General features: G+C 36.8%; 1 protein-coding gene across 3 annotated transcripts in view; it reads left to right on the top strand.

The window, feature by feature from the left end:
* LOC149541080 (outer envelope protein 80, chloroplastic-like) overlaps positions 1–22,227 on the top strand; it is a 152,067-nt gene that overhangs the window by 56,218 nt on the left and 73,622 nt on the right. The window lies entirely within an intron of this gene.

The following is a 22,227-nucleotide window of genomic DNA, read 5'->3' on the forward strand; positions in this document are numbered from 1 at the left end:
TGATTCATTGATTAGTTAGTATTCACTAACTAACCAGATCCATGAAGGATTAGGTGGGTTAGTGAATACTAACCAAACCAATGTCATCATGACTCTTGATAATGTATGATCATGACCGATCAGAATTAGTTCTTGGAAATGACATATATATGCTGTCAAACAAAGGAGTATATGTATCGAAATCGATAAATGACATATACTTCTCCACAATCACAATTTCAGCCATTCACATTATTCAAGTGCAGTTTAATATCCTTATCAATCTTGTTTGATATCAAAGGGAGATCGATAGATATATAATTTAAGATTGATCAAAGATCAATATACCTGCAGTCCACATTTTGTAATGTCCCTTTTTTAGCATTCATAGCATGATGTTGTCGTTAGCCTATTTCCCCATGGTCTCGTAGGCTAACCAAGACATTAAAGGGGCTTAGAGGCCATTTGGCCTAGATAGTTTTAGTTGCAGGTCTTTCTGAGGGGTTTTGAGGCAACTTTGGGCATACTTACTATTTATAGTAAGTCATCTTGGACATGGTCGGACATCTAGTGGCAACGGTATGTCGATGGTAATTGTTTAAAATCGACGAGAAGACTTGTTTATCATTGATAAGATTTGTTATGCATTGATAAAGCTATTTTAAAAAGTTAAATTTAAATATTTAACTTTATTAATGCATGGACTATAGTTTGTGGGAAATATTTAAATTAAAAGAGTCCCCTTTATTTTATAACCCATTGGAGACATAAGTTACATAAAGTGAGTTATGTTTTATCCCACATTGAGAAAATGAAGGATGGAGCTCTTGTGAGAACACTATAAAAGAAATGGAAGAGCTTCTTTTAAGTATGCTTGAAAATATCAAAGAAATTGGGTAATATTCTGGAGATTATATCTCAATGGTTTGAAGGACGAAATCCCTTCAAGCTGGAAATCTTGACACCATTGAAAGATATGGTCTTGAGATTCAACATGGTAACAGCAAGTTCCTGTCGCGCGGCACTGTAGCAGCGAGTTACTGTAGCAGCGGAATCACTGTAGCGCGGTACTGTAGTAGCGAGTTACTGTAGCAGCAAGTTACTGTCGCAATCCGAATCACTATAGCTACAAGTCATTGTAGCAATTTTAGAACTATTAACACTGCTGTAACCGCAATGGGTATGGACCATCATTGAACTTTATAGTTGATATAATGCGTTGAGTTTAATGAGAAGATATGATTGTTATGGTAGTTGTAATTTCCTGATAATCTGAAACAAGAAATAAATGAATGGTCATTGTTATCAGTTGCATATGGTTCTATGTTGCCTCCTATTTGCATCTCATATGAAACACAAACAATCTTGAGAAACCATTGATCAACATCAAGCTGAAAACTATAAGAAATTTAGTTGCAAGACAATTGTTTGACAAAATTACAGGAAGAAATAGACATTAATATAACAGAATAAGGCAGGTTGTTACACATTTCTACATTACTATTAAAGTGCAGATTAAAGGAGTTGGAAATAGCATCAGAAGAATTGAAATTACAATAGTTTATTTTGATTACATACCGATAAAGAAAGTTCAATTTATTTAACATTGTATCAGAGCCATGGTAATAACTGATCCAAAATTGAACTTAAAATCAAGGAAATCTGGATCTAGGCCATAGTGAGTGGAGTACTATAGCAAACAGTAGGGTGATGATGGAACTCTTGAAATTAGATGACATGGGTGATTGCAACTGGAGAATGGAAGAATCTAATAAGCCACCTTATCTCAATGCGATCAGTCCTTTGCTTGCATCTCATATTGTCGAAAGCTTCTGTGAAATTGGGGTTTATGCGATACTGTGTCCATCTATGTCATACTAATGTTGAGCTCCAAAAGGCTTACCTTAAAACTATTGGTCGTAACAGTAGTGAAGATAGTCACATTTGATGGAGAGTTCATCTACGATAATATGGACTCTACATGGAGACTCTGCATAAATAGACTTGGCATGTTGCTTATTAGTTTGGTCAATCATATGCTAAGTAAACTCCTTTTGTTTTGTTTTGAATGTTGCCCACATGTACCGTGTTTGTTTTGGCAAGGATATATCATCCACCACACGCTCTAGAAATACCTTTGAAAATACTATGATCTATCAAAGGCTTTCGAATCAAGTTTCGTAGATTTGTGTGAAAAAGCGTTTATAGAAGAATCCTGTGGTAAAGCTTCGATGGTCACTACGAAGTATGAAGAGTTAGATCTGGTGATGAGGTGTAATTTTTTTATTACTGATTGTATCTTATGTGACATTGACTTCTAAGCAATGTCCCTTCTATGAATGTGGCACTGCTTTGTGGTGGATCATGCAAAAGTGGAAGTGATTAATTATTCCATTAGGAGAACATTGCCAGCCTGAAGCTTTTTATTGCTGGGAGAATATAAATTGTGTAAGTCTTCAAATTGATTATTGGTGGTCGCCGTAAAACCTTGAGTCTATACTCTACTGCCAAAAAATATTAGGGAAGATGTACATATTCATTACGAAGTAATTGGTAAAATACTTGCTTATTATTAATAGAGACCGAGAGGTCTATATATGCAAAAGAATAAAACAATATTTCCTTAGGAAATGATCATAAAGAATAGAACATTCTATTTTAGCTGAAAGAAAGCTAAAAAAGCTATTGCTAACTAAAGCTAGCTAAATATTAAAAACGTTCTAATATTTACCATAGATTACAAATAGATTACCATTAACTAATAACAAACGATTATCTATTATCGTAATACCCTCCCTTAATGGTTAATCAATCTACAATGCTAAGTTGTCTTTTGAACATGACAAACTTATCAGGACCAAGAGGCTTGGTGAGAATCTCTGTAGTTTGATCTGTGGTAGGAACATATTGCAAATCTATTGTCTCGTCTTCAACCAGCTATCATATGCAGTGATAGTGAACATCCACATGCTTGGTTTGTTCATGGAAAATTGGATTTTGGGCTAACTTGATAATGCCTTCGTTATCAACAAACATAGTAGTTGGTCCTGCTGGTGACATCTGCATGTCTCCAAGCATTCGACAAAGCCAAATAGCTTCACATCCTGCCTTAACAATACCTCTATATTTGGCCTTTGTAGAGGAGAGAGAAACTTCTTGCTACTTCTTACTGGTCCATGTGATTGCACTGGATCCCAAATTGAATACATATTCAGAAGTTGACTTTTTATCGCCAACAGAGCTTGCCCAAACTGAATTTGTGAACTCATTGAGTCTAGGATTATAACTTCGAGAGTAAAGAAGTCCATACTCTGCAGTGCCCTTCACATAACGAAGCACACACTTTTCTGCCAGCCAATGATTAGCCTTAGGAGCTGTCATAAAGCTTGAGATGTAGCTGACTGGAAACTTGATGTCAGGCCTAGTAGCAGAGAGGTAGATGAGGCTGCCTACTAGTTGCCTGTATGTAATATCATCAATAAGAGGAGAATCAGACTTTGCGGATAACTTGAGACCTTTCTTCATAGGTGTAGATGTAGTCTTGCAATCCTGCATACAGAATTTGTCTAATAGGGCCCTGGCATATTTGGACTGAGAGATGAACATACTAGAAGACTGTTGCCAAACCTCAACACTTAGGCAATAATGCATAAGCCCAAGGTTAGTCATATCGAAGGACTGGCATAAATTTTGTTTGACTCCCCGAATCAAAAATGCCAAACTGCTAGTGATGATCAAATCATCCACATAAATGACCAGAAGGATGATGTCACTATCATTACTCTTGATTTACAAATTTGAGTCTGAAGAACTCTTGTGTAATGTCCCCACTTTAGCAGTCGACTAAGTGTGTGTGCGTTAGCCTAGTTCTACATGGTTTCGAGGTCTAATGAAGGGTTTAAAGGGATCTTAGAGTGTTTTGGCATAGTCATCTCTAGTTTGGACCAAAACAGAGTTGATTTACTTAGTCTCAGGCATCCTTACTATTTTTAGTAAGTCAGCAGGACATAGGTGAGGCTAGTTTTGGTGATTGAATTTGATACTACTCGGCGAGAGCTTTTCGATGAGCTATCACTCATGCTATTCAGAGTCCGATAGCTAATATATTTTAATGCTTGAAGTATTATTAAAGTAACATTTAATTTAGTTATAAAATATTAAACTGTTACTTTAATATTAAATTCTATGGGAATGTGTGCAAATCAAAAAGGGGTGCCTAAGGGAGACATAAGTGATTATTTTAATATGTTTTATATTGCACATCTTTTATCCCACATTGCTCATGTGAGTTGAATCGACTCTTGGAGAAAGAATAAAAGGGAGCGTTAGTGGCTTCATTTGGCAAGTGGAATATGAGAAGAAAATTGATGTGTGAGTTGTAGATTCGTTTTTGGCATTAGAGGACGTCTATCCTCTCTTGTGACATTCTAGACGTCATTCCCTTGGGGTTTGGCCTTTGGAATTCATTGCTATTAGCTTCATTAATAGGCAGATTGGGCGCATTTCCAGCTATAGGCAGATTGGGTGTTTGCTCATATCATTCTCACTTCTTGTCCGATGCTTATGCCATTGTGAAGGGATGATTTTATGAGGGTCTTGGACTGATTGAAGGCAGATTTTATTGTAGCACGACACTATTCATATTACCGTAGCAACAAGATGGGCAGTCATTACTAGAAAATTATGTTACAATGCTAGAGTAATTAGTGAATTGAAAACTCTGCTATGTATTTGATTTTATTAGTTGAAAATTAATATTATTTCAGTAGTAGTTCAATCTTTAGTTTGCATATTATTATAAATTCTTTCTTGCTCATGTTATGTGGTTTCCAATCTATGTAAAGACATGAAAACAAACATTTTATTTCCTTAGCCATAAAGGGGTTCAAACATTTAACGAAGAAATTAAGAGTTGGATGCAAATTATTTGACTAAATTCCTATTAACAGTTGGTTCAGTTTTTGGGCAATTCTAGGGTGTCCATTACAGTGACATCACTTAAAGTCCTGCCATCCTGTGGAAGCCTTACAGGGAATTTGGAATAGTTGGATAAAGGGAAAAGTGTTTAATGAAATGTCAAAACTCTAAAGTTAGAAATAAAATAGGTTTAGAATGTATGTTTGAGCATGCGATAGAGGCCATTAACTTCTACCACACCAGAGCAAGACAACAAAGATTTAGACTGGCAGAGCGAGAAGTCTAGTTCATCCATGTAGGTAGACATAGAATCTAGTCATACAAACACAAAGGAGATGTTCTTTGAACAAGACAGCAAAATGGGTGACCGAGATGACAAGAATATAGGACTAGGCGGAGGCAGGAATGCTGATCAAGATTAGGAGGTAATGTTCAGACGGTTATTGGGTACGTTAGAGGAGGGGTAGCATATGCAATAGAATCAGAATAGGCGAATGGATATGATGTTGCAACTTATGGCTAGACAAATGGGCCTCAATATTAATCTAGGTGATGCAAAGAATGGAAATGGGGGCAATGATAATCATAGAGGCCTAGGCAACAACAATGGTCCTAAGAATAACATTAATGGTAATAATAATGGACATGGAAACCATGCGAATGAGGTTGATAACTTTAGACATGTTGCATGCCCAACTCGGACAACGAGCTCGAGACCTCTTGTATTCACCTTTCCACCCAAAGATTTGGTTCAACCAATAAACGAACCGCAAATTACTGAGTTACAAGATTAGTTCAAGAGGGATTGGGAGGCTAGTGGACTGGAGTTTCAGGCAGATATTTCCCTTAGAGATTATGTGGACTTGAGGATGAGACACATGCCTAGAGTAGGAGGGAGAAATCAAAACTTTGAGTTGAGATAGAAAGTTGAGAAACTTTCTTTACCTTATTATAATGCCTTAGGGAAGATGAATGCATGAGCTTGGGTGCAAAAGGTAGATATATACTTCCAGCTAAATCCAATACCTGAGGAGGAGGCTATCAAGTATGTGGCTATTCATTTGGATGGCCTAGCACATCAGTGGTGGCACCATGGCATGACAGCCTTGGGGCATAATCAGATCACATCTTATGAGGAGTTCACTGAGAAACTCATAGAGAGATTTGATACCAAAGATCTTGAGTTACAGTTTAAAGAGTTGGCACAGCTTAAGCAGTGGGAATCAGTTGAGACATACATCAGTAAATTTCAGAGGTTATCTGTGTTGGTTACAGATATTTCAGAGAGGAGATTAGTAGTGCTATTTATGAATGGACTCTTAGATCGCTTGAGGGGTTGGGTTAAGGGGCATGACCTAGCTACATTATAGGAGGCCACTAAGAAGGCTCATGACTCAGCACCTTCTTTTAAGAGCAGATTTCAGCCTAGGGATTCACATATGAAGAAGGATAAGGATAAGAACAAAAAACCTTTTTACTAGGATGCACAACCAAAAGGGAATAATAGGAAGTTGGATAATGACACTCTAAATGAGTTGAGGAGGAAGAAGTTGTATTTTCATTGTAGAGAGCTTTGGGACTTATCTCATAAGTGCCCTCTATAGGCTAAGGCAAATCAAATGGAGTATTTTTCAGTGAAGTCATTGTTAGAGGGGGAGGATTAGCACTCTGATTCAGATGAGAGTAGCACTCCAAAGGAGAACGTCATTCCTAAGGATGATAGGTCGTTGGCATGATTGACAGGGGCTCAAAAGGTGACTACATTAAGGGTCAAGGGTACTATCTAGGGGCGGAAAGTGATCTCTCTCATTGACACTGGGGCTTCTTCATAGATACACAGTTAGTAGCCATGAAAGGTTTACAAATTGAGGAGCATGGTGGGTTTAGAGTCATGGTAGCTAATAGTGACAAATTATTATGCACTCAGAAGATATCTAATCTTCACATCAGGTTTGGAGATGGCTATAAGTTGGAGGATGAGTTCTATGTAGTAGACATGGGAGACTATGATGTCATCCTCGACATGACATGGATGGCTTCACTAGTTGAGTTCACACTCAACCTAGCAAAACTAGAGATGAGATTCCAACATAAGGGAAGAATTGTTGTACTTAGAGGACTTTCAGATGGGAGTTGCAAAGTAGTCTCCCTAAGGAGAATGTAGAGACTTTTTTAGCATAATGACATAGAGTGGGCAACAAAGTGCTTCATCATGCCACCCAATAGGAGTCACAGGTAAAGAGTCATCCGTCAGATATCCAGGAGATACTTAATAGGCATGCAAAGTATTTGGCGATATTCCACACGGGGTTCCTCTTGACAGGGGAATAGAGCATATTATTGAGCTTGAGGAGGGAGCCACAGTGGTCATGATTATCCCCTATCGTCATCCTAAGAGACACAAGGATGAGATAGAGAAGGCAATTAAGGAACTATTGGAGATGGGGTACATTAGGTCTAACAAAAGTCCTTTTGCTTCAGTAGTAGTTCTAGTGAAGAAGGGTGGGACGATGCGCATGTGCATTGATTACTGGGCACTAAATAAAAAATAAATTAAAAATAGGTTTCCCATTCCTAGGATTGATGAGCTGATTGATGAGTTGCATGGTGCACGCGTCTTCACCAAAACCGATTTACATTCTGGATACCACCAGATCAAGATGAGAGCAGAGGACATTGAAAAGACAACCTTCTGATGTCACTATGGTCACTTTGAGTTTATGGTTATGCCATTTTGGCTAACCAATGCACCTATCACAAAGTCGTATGAACCAGGTGTTCAGGGGGCAATTGAGGAGGTTTGTCTTGGTCTTCTTTGATGACATCTTGGTCTTCAGTAAGACCTGGGAGGAGCACTTGTAGCATTTGGAGGTAGTGTTATCTATTTTGGATAGAGTCATTGTATGCCAAGGAATCAAAATGCGAGTTTGGGATGACCGAGCTCCTTTACCTTGGGCATATCATTAGTGCTGATGGTGTTCGGGTTGATCCTGAAAAGATTAGAGCTATTGTGGATTGGCCTACTCCCATAAACCTCACACAACTTAAGGGGTTCTTTGGTTTATGTGGTTTTTATAGGAGATTCGTTAGCGAATTCTCATAGATTGTCGCACCTTTGACAAATCTTACCAAGAAAGGAGCCTTGACATGGACAGAGGCAACGCAAAGATGTTTTGACCACTTCAAATAGGTGATCTCATCTTGTCCAGTTCTAGCTCTACCTGATTTCACGAAGCCATTTGAACTTCAACATGTTGCTTCAGAAGACGAGATAAGAGCAGTATTGATACAAGAGAGGCACCCCATTGCATTCGAGAGTAGGAAGCTCCGAAGAGAGTAGAGGAGTTATTCTATCTACGACAAGGAAATGTTGGTCATAATGCATGCATTGGCCAAATTTCAATCATATTTGGTAGGTGGGCATTTTGTGATCAAAACTGATCACAATAGTATTAAATATTTCATGAACTAGCGTGATCTTAATGATCGGCAATAGAAATGGGTTACTAAATTGCAGGCTTATGACTTTGATATAGAGTTTGTCAAAGGTAAGAAAAATGTGGTGGCTGATGCTTTATCTCAAAGACCTCACTTATGTGCTCTGGTAGAGGTTTTAGGAGATTGGAGAGATCGAATTGCAGTGGAGTATGCAGGAGATTTTGGGCTTCTAGGATAGTTACGGGCACCATTCAGGATGTCAGGTATGTGGTGTTGGATGGGTTGATCAGATTTTAGGAGAGGGTTTATTTGATCCCTACATCACAATTTAGAGAGGAGATTATGATGGCATTTCATGATGCACCTATAGCTGGGCATCTAGGGGTCTTCAAGACCTATAGGCATATCTGAGAGCAGTTCTCATGGAGAGGGCTCAAGGATGATGTTCAGAAGTATGTCAGGGAGTGTGCAATTTGTTAGTAGAATAAGGGAGAGCACAGATTTCTTGCAAGTTTACTACAACCCTTGTCCATTCCGGACAAGAAATGAGAAAGTATTTCTATGGACTTCATCACTAGTTTACCACAAGTGCAGGGAAGGGATTGTATTTATGTGGTGGTAGACAGATTAACAAAGTTCACTCACTTCTTTTCTCTTCCTTCTACTTATATAGCAATACAGGTTGCAGATTTATTCTTTAGAGAAGTCTTTAGGTTGCATGTGTAAAGTTTTATTATGCTAAGATCTGATTGGTGTAAATCTTAATTTCAATATGAATAGATAATGCAAAATTTGTATTTCAGTGAAATTGTTATATACTTATTATATGATGTTACTTAAGAATGAGGTTATTCACTTAAATGAAAAAAGTGAATTAATATATTGCAAGTGTGAATTGTAGACTGCGATAATAAAGAAGGACTACCGTGGTTATTGTTCCTTTCTTCACCACAGTTTAACATATATATATATACATCCTATCAGGAGAGGACATGACTCATGCACGGTGACCATTCAATCAAAGGTCACGATGATTGCTAACATCAAGGATCATGTATGTTTGGTGCTAATAGTTAATAGACTGTTGTTAAGGATATTAACACAACCGATGACAAGTATAATCGACTGTTGATAATGATATTGTCACAGTCGATGACAATGCATTATCGATAGTTAATGATAATACATTTAACGTGATTATTACAATTGGCTATTCAAAGGAATATTTCATAATTAGATTCAATAATGCAATATATATATATATATATATATATATATATATATATATGTATATGTATATGTATAATATTATATGTATGTATAATATATGAATCAATCATGCAATATTAGATTGAATATAGATTGAGGAGCATAGAACAAATTTCACTCATGCTAACAATCTTAACACTCCCTCTTTAGCAAGGGAAATTTGAAATAAGATTAACTTACATAATTAGTGTAGTCATCATAATGTTTTAAGCTAAGAGAGAGAAAGAAGAAGGAAAACATAATGGATTTTCATTGTGTCTGGCTATTGCCCAAAAGACCCATGAAGGTTATCAATGTGTCTGGCAAAATTATGCGCAAAGAACAAGGATAACCCAAACTTTCAAAACAATGGGTTTTCCTGATGTCTAGCTATTGCCCAAAAGACCCATGAAAGTTATCAATGCGTTCGGCAAAATCCGGCCAAAAAAATAACAACAATTTCAACCATTGTTTGAAAATAGATCAACTAAAATAAAGTTGTCACTTTATCATAGGATTAGACACAAAAGGTCGTCACTTTTCTCAAGAAAAGTCATCACTTTTCACAATAGAAGCTTGCAAGCAAAACAAAATTTGTATTCATTAATAAATGCATTCACAATAATATAATACCAAGTTTTTCTTGAAGTATACAATTTTCAACTTCTCAAGAGGTTTGGTGAAAATATCGACTTTTTGTTCATTTGTATTGATGTAACTCAATTTAATGATATCTCTGCCGACTATGTCTCTTATGTAGTGATAGGGAGTCTCAATATGCTTTGATCAATTATGGAAAACTGGATTTTCTGAAAGCTTGATACAACTTTGATTATCACAATGAATCACAGTTGGTTTTAGAGGTTTTCCAAATAGCCCAAATAGAAGTTTTCTTAACCAAACTGCTTCACGTGCTCCCATGGAAGCGGCTACATACTCAGCTTCGGTAGAACTCAAGGCAACAACTGGTTGTTTTCTGCTGAACCAAGATATCATTGTTGACTTAAGACTGAAGCAACAACTTGTAGTGCTTTTGTGGTTAGAAGAACAACTTGCCCAATCTAAGTCAGTATATCCTTGCAAATTTATCTCAACATTTCCATACTTTAATCCAAAACCAATAGATCCTCGTAAATATCTTAATATATGTTTTGCAGCCATAAGATGAATCTTCTTAGGTTTACACATAAATTGACTAAGGACATTTGTAGCATAGCATATGTTGGGTCTGGAATTCACAAGATACATAAGAGATCCAGTTATTTGTCTGAAGAGAGTAGGATCAATGTCTTCAGATTTTGATGCTTCTTCTTTTAGCTTGTGTAGGTTTGTTTCCATTGGAGTAAATAAGGGCTTACTGTCCATCATTCCAAATCTAGTAAGAATATCTTGAGTGTACTTTCCTTGATGTAAGAAAATGTAGTCTTCTTTCTGATTAATTTCTAATCCCAAGAAGTAGTGTAGTAACCCTAAATCTTTCATTTCAAATTCCGCTATCAGATCTTGTTTACATTTTTCAATTAATTTATCATCACCTGTTATTAACAAGTCGTCAACATATAGAACAAGTATTACCATTCCATCACTTGTGGTTTTGAAGTATATGTTGGAATCGGCTTCATTTTTAGAGTATCCAAGTTTGGAAAGGTAGTTATCTATCCTTTCATACCAAGCTCGAGGAGCCTGTTTGAGACTATAGAGTACTTTCTTGAGTTTTCATACATATAATTTTTTATCTTTTATGGTGAACCCTTCAGGTTGTTTTATGTAGACTTCTTCATTAATGACCCCATTTAGGAAAGTAATTTTTACATCCATTTGATGAATCTTCCATCCTTTTGATGCAACAATTGCAATATTTGTTCTTACAGAAGTGTAACGAGCTACTGGAGCAAAAGTTTCTTTATATTCAATGCCAACTTTCTGAGAGAATCCTCGAGCAACAAATCTAGCTTTGTGTTTTTCAATACTTCCATCAGTGGCGTATTTGATTTTCTATAACCATTTTGAAGATATAACTGTCTTGTCTTTAGGCCTAGGTACAATATCCCAAACATTGTTCTGAATTATGGAATTATATTTTTCTACCATGGCATCTTTCCACTCTTGTGACTTTAGGGCTTCTTCAGCTGTAGATGGTTCGATTTTATTTATCTGAGTTATAAGAGCAGTATAACATGATTGATTTCGAGTTCTCTTGTTTTCTTTTGAGATCTCATCTGGTTCCACATTGTTTTCTTCAAGCATCTTCCTTGCCCATAATGGTATTTTCTTCCCATTAGTTATATTTGGTTATCTCTCTTCAGGGGTATACTCCCTCTGATTTTCAGTTTGTCTAATTTCCTCATCATTTGAGATTGGTTCATCTTCTATGCCAGTTGAAAGTTTTAAAGCAGAATCCTCTTCAAAAATTACATCTCTACTTATTTCAACTAATCTTTGTCTAGGAATGTAAATTCTATACCCTTGGAATTTTCACAATAGCGTATAAATATACCTCTCCTCCCAGAAGGTTCAAATTTAGTCCTCTTGTCTTTAGGTATGTGAATGTATACTAGACATTTGAATATTCTAAGATGACTTAGATCTGGTTTGATCCCTGAGAAGACTTCTTCAGGTGTGGTATTCTTTAGAAATGAATGTGGACATCTATTTTGAATGTATACTGCAGTCTTAGAAGCTTCTGCCCAAAATGAGGCATGCATATTTTGATCATGTAGCATAGCTTTTGCAGCTTCAATGATGGTTCTGTTTTTCGTTTCTGCGACTCCATTTTGTTGAGGATTATAAGGTACTGTATACTCCTTAATCCCAATAGAATTACAAAAACTTTTGAAGATGTTAGATGTATATTCTCCTCCATTGTCTGATCGTAATGTTTTAATCCTTTTACTTGTTTGATTTTCTACTAATGCTTTGAAGGTTTTGAATTTTGATAGAACTTCATTTGATTCTTTGACTTTCAAGAAATAGATCCAAGTCTTCCTAGAAAAATCATCAATGAAGGATATGTAATAAAGGAAACCTCCTAGAGAAGGTGTGGGCATGGGTCCACAAGGTCTGAATGGACTAGTTCCCAGACTGATTTTGACTTATGTTCACTAGACAGAAAAGGTTTTTTTATGATTTTCCCTAGCGCACACCCTTTGCAAGTTCCTCTATGAGATGAGTCTAGTTTAGGAGTACCAGAAGTTATCTTATCTAAATTAGGAAGTGAACTAAATCCATTGTACCCAAGTCATCTATGCCATAATTCATCAACATTGGATGTTTCAAGACTAAGGGCTTGAGTTTGAATATTGCTTAATCTATATAATGTTCCAAATTTGGACCCTATGATAATAGCATTTTTCATATTTGAGTTATTATGCCAATATAGTACTTTTTCTTTGTTGAAGGTGACATTATATCCATCATTGGTTAGACTTGAGATAGAAATTAGGTTCCTTTTTATGCCTGGTACAAATAAGACATTTTTAAGATTAAGTGTAGTTCCATCCTTTAATTTTATAGAACATGTCCCAATACCTTTTATAGGATAGGTAGAATTGTCTCCAATTGTAACTCCTTCAGTGATATGAGTTCCAAATGTATCAAACATATCTTTGAATCCAGAGATGTGACAGGATGCACCACTATCTACAATCCAAGCTTCTTTATTTGAATTTACTTCACTTGAAAGTGCGGAATAGTATAGTTGATTTTCATCTTCCTTTGTTTCAGCAAGTGAGGCTAGAATTTTCTCTCTTTCTGGACAATTTCTGAAGGTGTGTCCTATTTTCTCACACTTAAAACACTTAACATGAGAATGATCTTTATTAAACTTCTTTTTATTATTATTATTGAATTTCCTCTTTCTTTTGTTTGAGACAGTGTGAAGAGCCTGATTTTCTCCCTCTTCATTTGAAGTGATCCCTATGGAGATTAGCCTTGATTCTTCTGCTATACATTCATTTTTCAATTGATCAAAAGTAGGAATTGAAGGTCTGCTTACAACTTGTATGAAAGTATCCCAAGACATTGGAAGCCCTCTTAGAGCTATTAATGAGAGTTCTTGGTTTTCGATTTTGTTTCCAGTGGAAGGTAATTGTTTCTTTGTTTCAGAAATTTTCTCAAAGTAAGAGTGAATAGAATCTCCTTTTTCCATTTTAGTATTCAATAATTGGGATTTTAAGGTGATTAGTCTACTTGAGTTATTTATCTCAAATGTATTTTTTAATGGTCTTGAATACTTCATATGCACTTTTGATCTCTAATATGGAAGGATGTGATCTTTAACCGAATCAACAATGATTTTCCTTGCTTTATTGTTACATCTTTTCCAGGTGAGTTTTTGGTTTCATCTTGAGGTATTGGGATATTTTTTTCAATGTATTCTTCAAGTTCTAGTTCTTCCAAAATCGTAATGATACGGGTTTTCCAAGAGAAGAAATTTGATACACCTTCAAGTCTGTCTTCCACCCTTACGTTATTTGCCATTATTCCTTCTTTCAAAAAAATTGAGATTTCTCTACCAATTTGGCTTTGATACCATGTAAAGTTTTATTATGTTGAGATCTGATTGGTGTAAATCTCAATTTCAATATGAATAAATAATGTAGAATTTGTATTTTAGTGAAACTGTTATATACTTATTATATGATGTTACTTAAGAATGAGGTTATTCATTGAAATGAAAAAAATGAATTAATATATTGCAAGTGTGAACTATAGACTACGATAATAGAGAAGGACTGCTGTGGTTATTGTTCCTTTCTTCACCGTAGTTTAACATATATATATATATATACATCCTATTGGGAGAGGTTGTAACTCATGCACGGTGACCATTCAATCAAAGGTCACGATGATCGCTAACATCAAGGATCATGTATATTTGTTGCTAATAGTTAATAGACTGTTGTTAACACAACCGATGGCAAGTATAATTGGCTTTCGATAATGATATCGACTGTTAATGATATACATTTAACATGATTATTACAATTGGCTATTTAAACGAATATTTCATAATTAGATTCAATAATGCAATATGTATATATATATATATATATATGTATGTATGTATGTATAATATTATATGTATGTATAATATATGAATCAATCATGCAATATTAGATTGAATACAGATTAAGGAGCATAGATTAAATTTTACTCATGCTAACAATCTTAACAACATGGTATACCAAGATTTATTGTTAGTGACAGGGATAGCAAGTTCATGAGCAACTTTTGGCAGGAGTTGTTTAGGCTGTGCGGTACAAATCTTACACCTAGTATGAGTTACCACCCTCAGACATATGGGTGGACGAAAATAGTAAATAAATGGGTGGAAGGCTATTTGCAGAACTATGTGACTGTGTAGCAAAGAGCATGGGTCAAGTGGTTATACACGGGGGAGTATTGTTACAATACCACATATCACATGACCATCAGGATGACTCCGTTTATGGCATTGTATGGGTATGAAGCACCCAACTTCATGGATTTAGTTTTGGGGAACAACCGAGTGCCCAAAGCCAAAGACCTGTTGCAGGATAGTCAAGATATCTTGAGAGCACTCAAGGAGAACATAGAATAGGCTTAAAATCAGTATAAGTTGTATGCCGATCAGCATAGGGTAGAGTGCAGTTTTGAGGTAGGGGATATAGTGTATTTGAGGCTACAGCCATATAGGTAGTCATTGCTCAAGAGGAGCAGAGGAGAGAAGTTGAAGCCTAGATTTTATGGTCCCTGCAGAGTGATTCGCAGAGTGGAAGAAGGCGCCTATGAGCTTGAGCTTCTGGAGGGCAGTCAGGTGCACAATGTATTTCATGTGTCGAGGCTTAAGAAAGCCATTGGTCAGAGTGTAGTTCCTTCTACAGATTTATCCCCTTTGGATGAGGAGGGGAAGCTCATGTTAGTACCTAAGGCTATTTTGGACACTCGAGAGAGGAAACTCAAAACCAAGATAGTGAAGGAGTATTTGATCTGGGTCAGATGGAAAGACCTACCGGACGAGGATGCTACATGGAAGACTAAGGAGGTTATTTAGTTGGTTGGATTGAGATTGCTTGAGGACAAGCAATTTCAAGGGGGGCGGACTGTAATGCCCCCCCTTTAGCAATCGACCAAGTGTGTATGCGTTAGCTTAGTTCTACATGGTCCCAAGGGATAATGAAGTGTTTAAATGGATCTTAGAGTGTTTTGGCCTAGTCATCTCCAATTTGGGCCAAAACAGAGTTGATTTACTTAGTCTTAGGCATACTTAACTATTTTTAGTAAGTTAGCAGGACATAGGGGAGACTATTTTTGGTGATTGAATTTGATACTACTCGGCAAGAGCTTTTCGATGAGCTATCACTCAAGCTATTTAGAGTCCGATAGCTAATATATTTTAATGCCTGAAGTATTATTGAAGTAACATTTAATTTAGTTATAAAATATTAAAGTGTTACTTTAATATTAAATTTTATGAGAATGTGTGCAAATCAAAAAAGAGCGCCTAAGGGAGACATAAGTGATAATTTTAATATGTTTTATATTGCACATCTTTTATCCCACATTGGTCATGTGATTTGAAGCGACTCTTGGAGAGAATAAAAGGGAGTGTTAGTGGCTTCATTTGGCAAGTGGAATATGAGAAGAAAATTGATGTGTGAGTTGTAGATTTGTTCTTGGCATTAGAGGACGTCTATCATTTCTTGTGACATTCTAGACGTCATTCCCTCAGGGTTTGGCCTTTGGAATTTATTGCTATCAGCTTCATTAACAGGAAGATTGGGCGAATTTCCAGCTACAAGTGGATTGGATGTTTGCTCATATCATTCTCCCTTCTTGTCCAATGCTTATGCCATTGGGAAGGGATGATTTTATGAGGGTCTTTGTAATGACCCCTACCAATAGGCCACTAAAAACCTCTAATGCTGAACTGAAAATTTTTGTCAAACACTTGGCATGCAACTGAAGACTATTACTGAAAGTAAATGCTGAACATAGGAAATTGCTCAAAACCATATGCCATTCATATATCAACAATTTGCAGCAATGCCATACATATTTCAGCCAATAATATGATCATCAAACCCTACGTTAGCAATATAGATAGTCTAAAATTTACAATACTCTTTCACTTGCAGAATCCTAGCCTTCCTTTGATACCAATAATGCCAAATGGCAAACAAAGAGTACAATGTAAACTAGTAACGTGCTGAAGCTATATTTTGTACTCAGCTGAAAACAAACATTTCTCAAAAAATATGCCAAATGCCAAATGAGAAGTGAAGAACTTGATTTTAGATGGCTGTAATAGTTTTTACCAATGTTGAAGATGCCAGCACCCAAGCCAAAGTCACCCCAAATCTGAAAATGTACTTCCTTGCAAATTTTCAAAAATGTTTAGGAGTTTTGAAAAATTCCTTAAAAATAAATAATGGCATTTTGGAACTCCAAAATGCACCTATCTTTATCTCCTCGACAATAGAAATCCGATGCAAAAATACCCAGAATGATATGCTGAGTAATGAGGAAGATATGAACAAAAATGTGGTTCCAAAGCCCTATCCTGAAATTTTGAAAATTGGATAAGACCTATAGCAAAAACAAACCGACAGCTATAAATCTTTCCTCCACCAAAATTAAGCCTTCTAAAGATGTCTTGCAATCAATCCATGACTGAAAATGAATAGTCCTCAAAAAATGCCCTCCTATAATTTCGAGTCCACTGAAAAAGACTTCCTAAAATTTCGGATCTGCTAAAAATGGCTTACTATAATTTTGGACATGCTAAAAATGACCTCCTATAATTTCAGCCTTGCTAAAAATGCCTCCTAAAATGCTGAAATGCTGAAAATGGCCTTAGGCCCAATGATGCCCTAGTTGAAGTGACTGTAGTATCATCTCCAAATGTGTAACCCTTCAGAGGATATCTCACCCCCTCACTTATGCGAATCCAAGGGAAACTCCGTTCCCAAAGACCTAGTGACTATCTGAAACAACTTGGCTCCATAATAGACTATGTGACTGAATCACAATCTGATGTCAAGAGACAAAATACAAATTGGATGATCAAATGCAAGACCCATAGGGTCTATTTATTCACTTTTCAGTAGCTTCCTCTAGAAGTCACTTAAACATTCTAGAAGCATCCAAATATTCTTATGAAATAAAGTGCACTTTTATAAAATATTACTTTATAATAAAAAGTGCATCTCAACATCAAATTATAAAACTGGGCTGGAATGAAGTAACTTTACTTTATAACAAATGTAGGCCCAAATCACTAATTAACTGCAAGGAAAAAATACTGCCAAATAGTCGTTGGTCGACTCTCTCCACATCACCACCAGTCTACGAGAGCCTGTGATAGACTGATCTGGCACGCTAAATGATGTCAGCCAAAATGGGGACACGACAGTCTGCCCTTCTGAAAATTGCTTGTCCTCAAGCAATGATTGAACAATAAACCAATCAACCCATCTGGATCCCAAATATAGTCATGTACTATACTGCTATCAATCAACGCATGCTCCTACAATATCCTCTACAATATAACCAAGAAGAATCCATGAATGAAGCGTGAATCACTGCTCAACTGAACTTCAAATCAACTACTGTGATAGTCAGGAACCCATGAGATACAAACTCCCAAAATATCAGAACCCAAGTAGAGTGGACATCCCAAATTGCCAACACAGTAAATACCATCGACACATCCCATTGGCCTATGCGGAATGTACAATCCAACTCTATCACAATGGTGGACACTCCCGAATGAAACTGTACCAAGTACGGAGAATCCACACACTATACACCTACTACAATCATCACAATTCTGCAAATCACCGGCCATTGTCTCATAACCATAACTCCGGTGCACCGTTGATGGTGAGTAGACATCACAAGATAAACAACAAGAAATAGAACCCAAACCAAGTCTGCTTGCCATCAACTCCTCAACACATGGATCAAATGCAAATTGATGAACATACCCCGCAATATAATGCTGATCAAAAGAACTAGCCTCAGTTGATAGCTCGCCATGCATAGGTGATACAACCCATTGCAACTGATCACCAGCTAAGTGAGGAGATGACATAGCCAAAGGAATAGAATCAATAACAACTGCTGAAGCATCACTCCCAAACTCTTGCTCTAAGTCATGTACTATCAACCTTCATAAGATAATCTCTCTTGGCTACCAACTGCATATAATTCTGTCTCAGAATTCGGATAGCCTCCCATAAGGAGTGGATCTCTGTCAAGGAAAGATAATTGCTTCCCTGCTCATCACTAGTAAGAGAACCCCATCCATAAACTGCTAACAACTGACGAGTAGCATCGAAATACTGGCAAGCGATAGCAATCTCTTGCTCACTAACTCTCAGCTAAGTACACACATGATGGCGCTAGCTAGACTGTCTCCTACAAACCTCCTCTGATGCACTATCCAAAGGAGTATCCTCAAAGTTACTGGTGTCTAGAGTATTACCATCCACATCTTGCGAATCAACTCCAAAGCTCATATTAACATACGAAGTATCAAAAACTATAGCACCACTGCCCAATTCCTCTGTGCCAAAAGAAATTGCCAAGGAAACTAAGTCCTCAAAACTGCCCACTACATCCTCCTGGATGTCATCAATGCCAATATGATCCTGGGACTCGTCTGTAAACACTACCAAATATGAAAGATCATCAATACATTCTAGCAAGAATGGTTGACTGAATATATGAACAAAGCCCAACACCGGTGTATAAAAACTAATACCAACATCAGACAAGATGCTGGCACAAGAAAGGACAACACCGTACAATCTGCTAATCAAATCCATGATAGCACCCAAACAATCACTACTACGAAAAAGTGATAAAGATCTCCAGTAAACTGAATCCCAAACGCCAATATAACAATCTTGAGTCCATATCCATAAACTAGAATTAGCTAGTAACTCAAGCAAACTCCTCTCCTGAGTAATATGACTAATACCAACTAACTCCACATACTTGTCTGACATTGTCCTAGTGTCCTGGATGTGAATGCAAGATGAACTCACAACATTATGAACGACCACATTTGATCCGCCTGCCGCAGGAAGCTGAGTATCTGGTGTGCAAGATGCTACTAAACTCCATGCCATGCACATTCCCATGTCTTACCAAGTCCTGTAATGCCAATGAAGTATTCACCAAGGAAGCTTGAGTGTCCTCAAGCTTGCGAGAAAGCCTGTCAACTTCCTTCTCCTTCCTCCTCAAGGCATCTAAATAGTCACCGACAAGGCTAAGAAGATGGTCACAATCTGATAGAAGATGTAAATAACTCAACTTCATCATTCCCATTCCTTCTCTAATCACCTGTAAGTCAACACAAGAAGACTTTGCCTGAACACCCTCATGTCTGCCCTGTAATTGAATCATTCGAATGTAATCCTCTATCATATTCTGCATCCTATCATGATGAGATAATGAAGTCACAATACTGTTTTCGCTCACCTTCATCTGGCTGGACAAATCATGGAAAGTACTACCAACCTCAACATCATGTGACGAAGCATTGAAATGTGCTTGGCACTCCCTCTTAGCAAAGTCATGAATACTCAATGTCTACTCATCTCTACCAGGTATCTCACCATCGTGCACAACAACATCCTCAAAATAATCATCAGAAACCTCTACGTTGTAGTCATTGCTTGTCATAACTAAACCATTCTGAGTACCTATGACGTCACCCTTTGGCGACCTGTATACATCTTTCTCAACTTGAGTATCAAGTTGACCATTACTATCAATCTACGTAATATCCTTTACCACTACCTCCTATGGTGGAGTAGAATCTGAGACCTTTGCCTGGCTATAAGTAGTTCGAGATTCTACCTCTGTGGAGTAGAATCTCGAACTCCTCATGCAAGTTCTTGGTAATTGTGTCATCTGCCCTATGAGAAGATCTGCCAAATAGAAATCCAGTCAACTTATCCACCTTAGCTAGGTCGGATAGCATGTCACTCATCATATGGTGGTGCTTAACCAACTGTTCAGACATGTCATGGCTTATTTTCCTAAGTTCATCTTGAATGTCTAAATAACCATCCTTTCTACTGTTCCAACTTTGGATCTTCCTACTTTGTCTATCAGCTGTCCAAGATTGTGTCCTCTAAGACTCTGTACTATACCTATCCATTCTGGATAAAGTAGAATGCTAATCACTCATACAAGACGACTCTTACCCAGCAGGATGGCAAGAAAACAGCTATGAGACCACTGTAATGACCCCTACCAATAGGCCACTAAAAACCTCTAATGCTGAACTGAGAAATTTTGTCAAACACTTGGTATGCAATTGAAGACTACTACTGAAAGTAAATGCTAAACATAGGAAATTGCTCAAAACCATATGCCATTCATATATCAACAATTTGCAACAATGCCATACATATTTCAACCAATAATATGATCACCAAACCCTAGGTTGGCAATATAGATCGTCTAAAATTTACAATACTCTTTCACTTGCAAAATCCTAGCCTTCCTTTGATACCAATAATGCCAAATGGCAAACAAAGACAAGTACAATATAAAATAGTAAAGTGCTGAAGCTATATTTTGTACTCAGCTGAAAACAAACATTTCTCAGAAAATATGCCAAATGCCAAATGAGAAGTGAAGAACCTGATTTTAGATGGCTGTAATAATTTTTACCAATGTTGAAGATGCCAACACCCAAGCCAAAGTCACCCCAAATCTGAAAATGTACTTGCAAATTTTTGAAAATGTCTGAGTTTTGAAAAATTCCCTAAAAATAAATCATGACATTTTGGAACTCCAAAATGCACCTATTTTTATCTCCTCAACGATAGAAATCCGATGCAAAAATACCCAAAATGATAGAGTAATGAGGAAGATATGAACAAAAATGTGGTTCCAAAGCCCTATTTTGAAATTCTGAAAATTGGATTAGACCTGTAGAAAAAACGAACCTGCAGCTATAAATCTTTCCTCCACCACAATTAAGCCTTCTAAAGATGTCTTGCAATCAATCCATGACTGAAAATGAATAGTTCTCAAAAAATGCTCTCCTATAATTTCGGGTCTGCTGAAGAAAACCTCCTAAAATTTCAGATCTGCTAAAAATGGCTTCCTATAATTTCGGACTTGCAACCTCCTATAATTTCGGCCTTGCTATAAATGCCTCTTGAAATGCTAAAATGTTGAAAATGGCCTTAGACCCAATGATGCCATAGCTGAAGTGACTATAGTATCATCTCCAAATGTGCAACCCTTCAGAGGATATCTCACCTCAGATATGCGAATTCAAGGGAGACTCCATTCCAAAGACCTAGTGACTATCTGAAACCACTTGGCTCTATAAAAGACTATGTGACTGAATCACAATCTGATGTCAAGAGAGAAAATACAAACTGGATGATCAAATCCAAGACTCATAGGGTCTATTTATTCACTTTTCAATAGCTTTCTCTAGAAGTCACTTAAACATTCTAGAATCATCCAAATATTCTTATGAAATGAAGTGCACTTTTATAAAATATTACTTTATAATAAAAAGTGCATCTCAACATCATATTATAAAACTAGGCCCGAATAAAGTAACTTTACTTTATAACAAATGTAGGCCCAAATCACTAATTAACTGTAAAGAAAAAATATTGCCAA

This window comes from Cupressus sempervirens, chromosome 9 (genome assembly GCF_028749045.1).
Source record: "Cupressus sempervirens isolate cs-2001-9-10 chromosome 9, ASM2874904v1, whole genome shotgun sequence".
In the NCBI taxonomy this organism is placed as follows: Eukaryota; Viridiplantae; Streptophyta; class Pinopsida; order Cupressales; family Cupressaceae; genus Cupressus; species Cupressus sempervirens.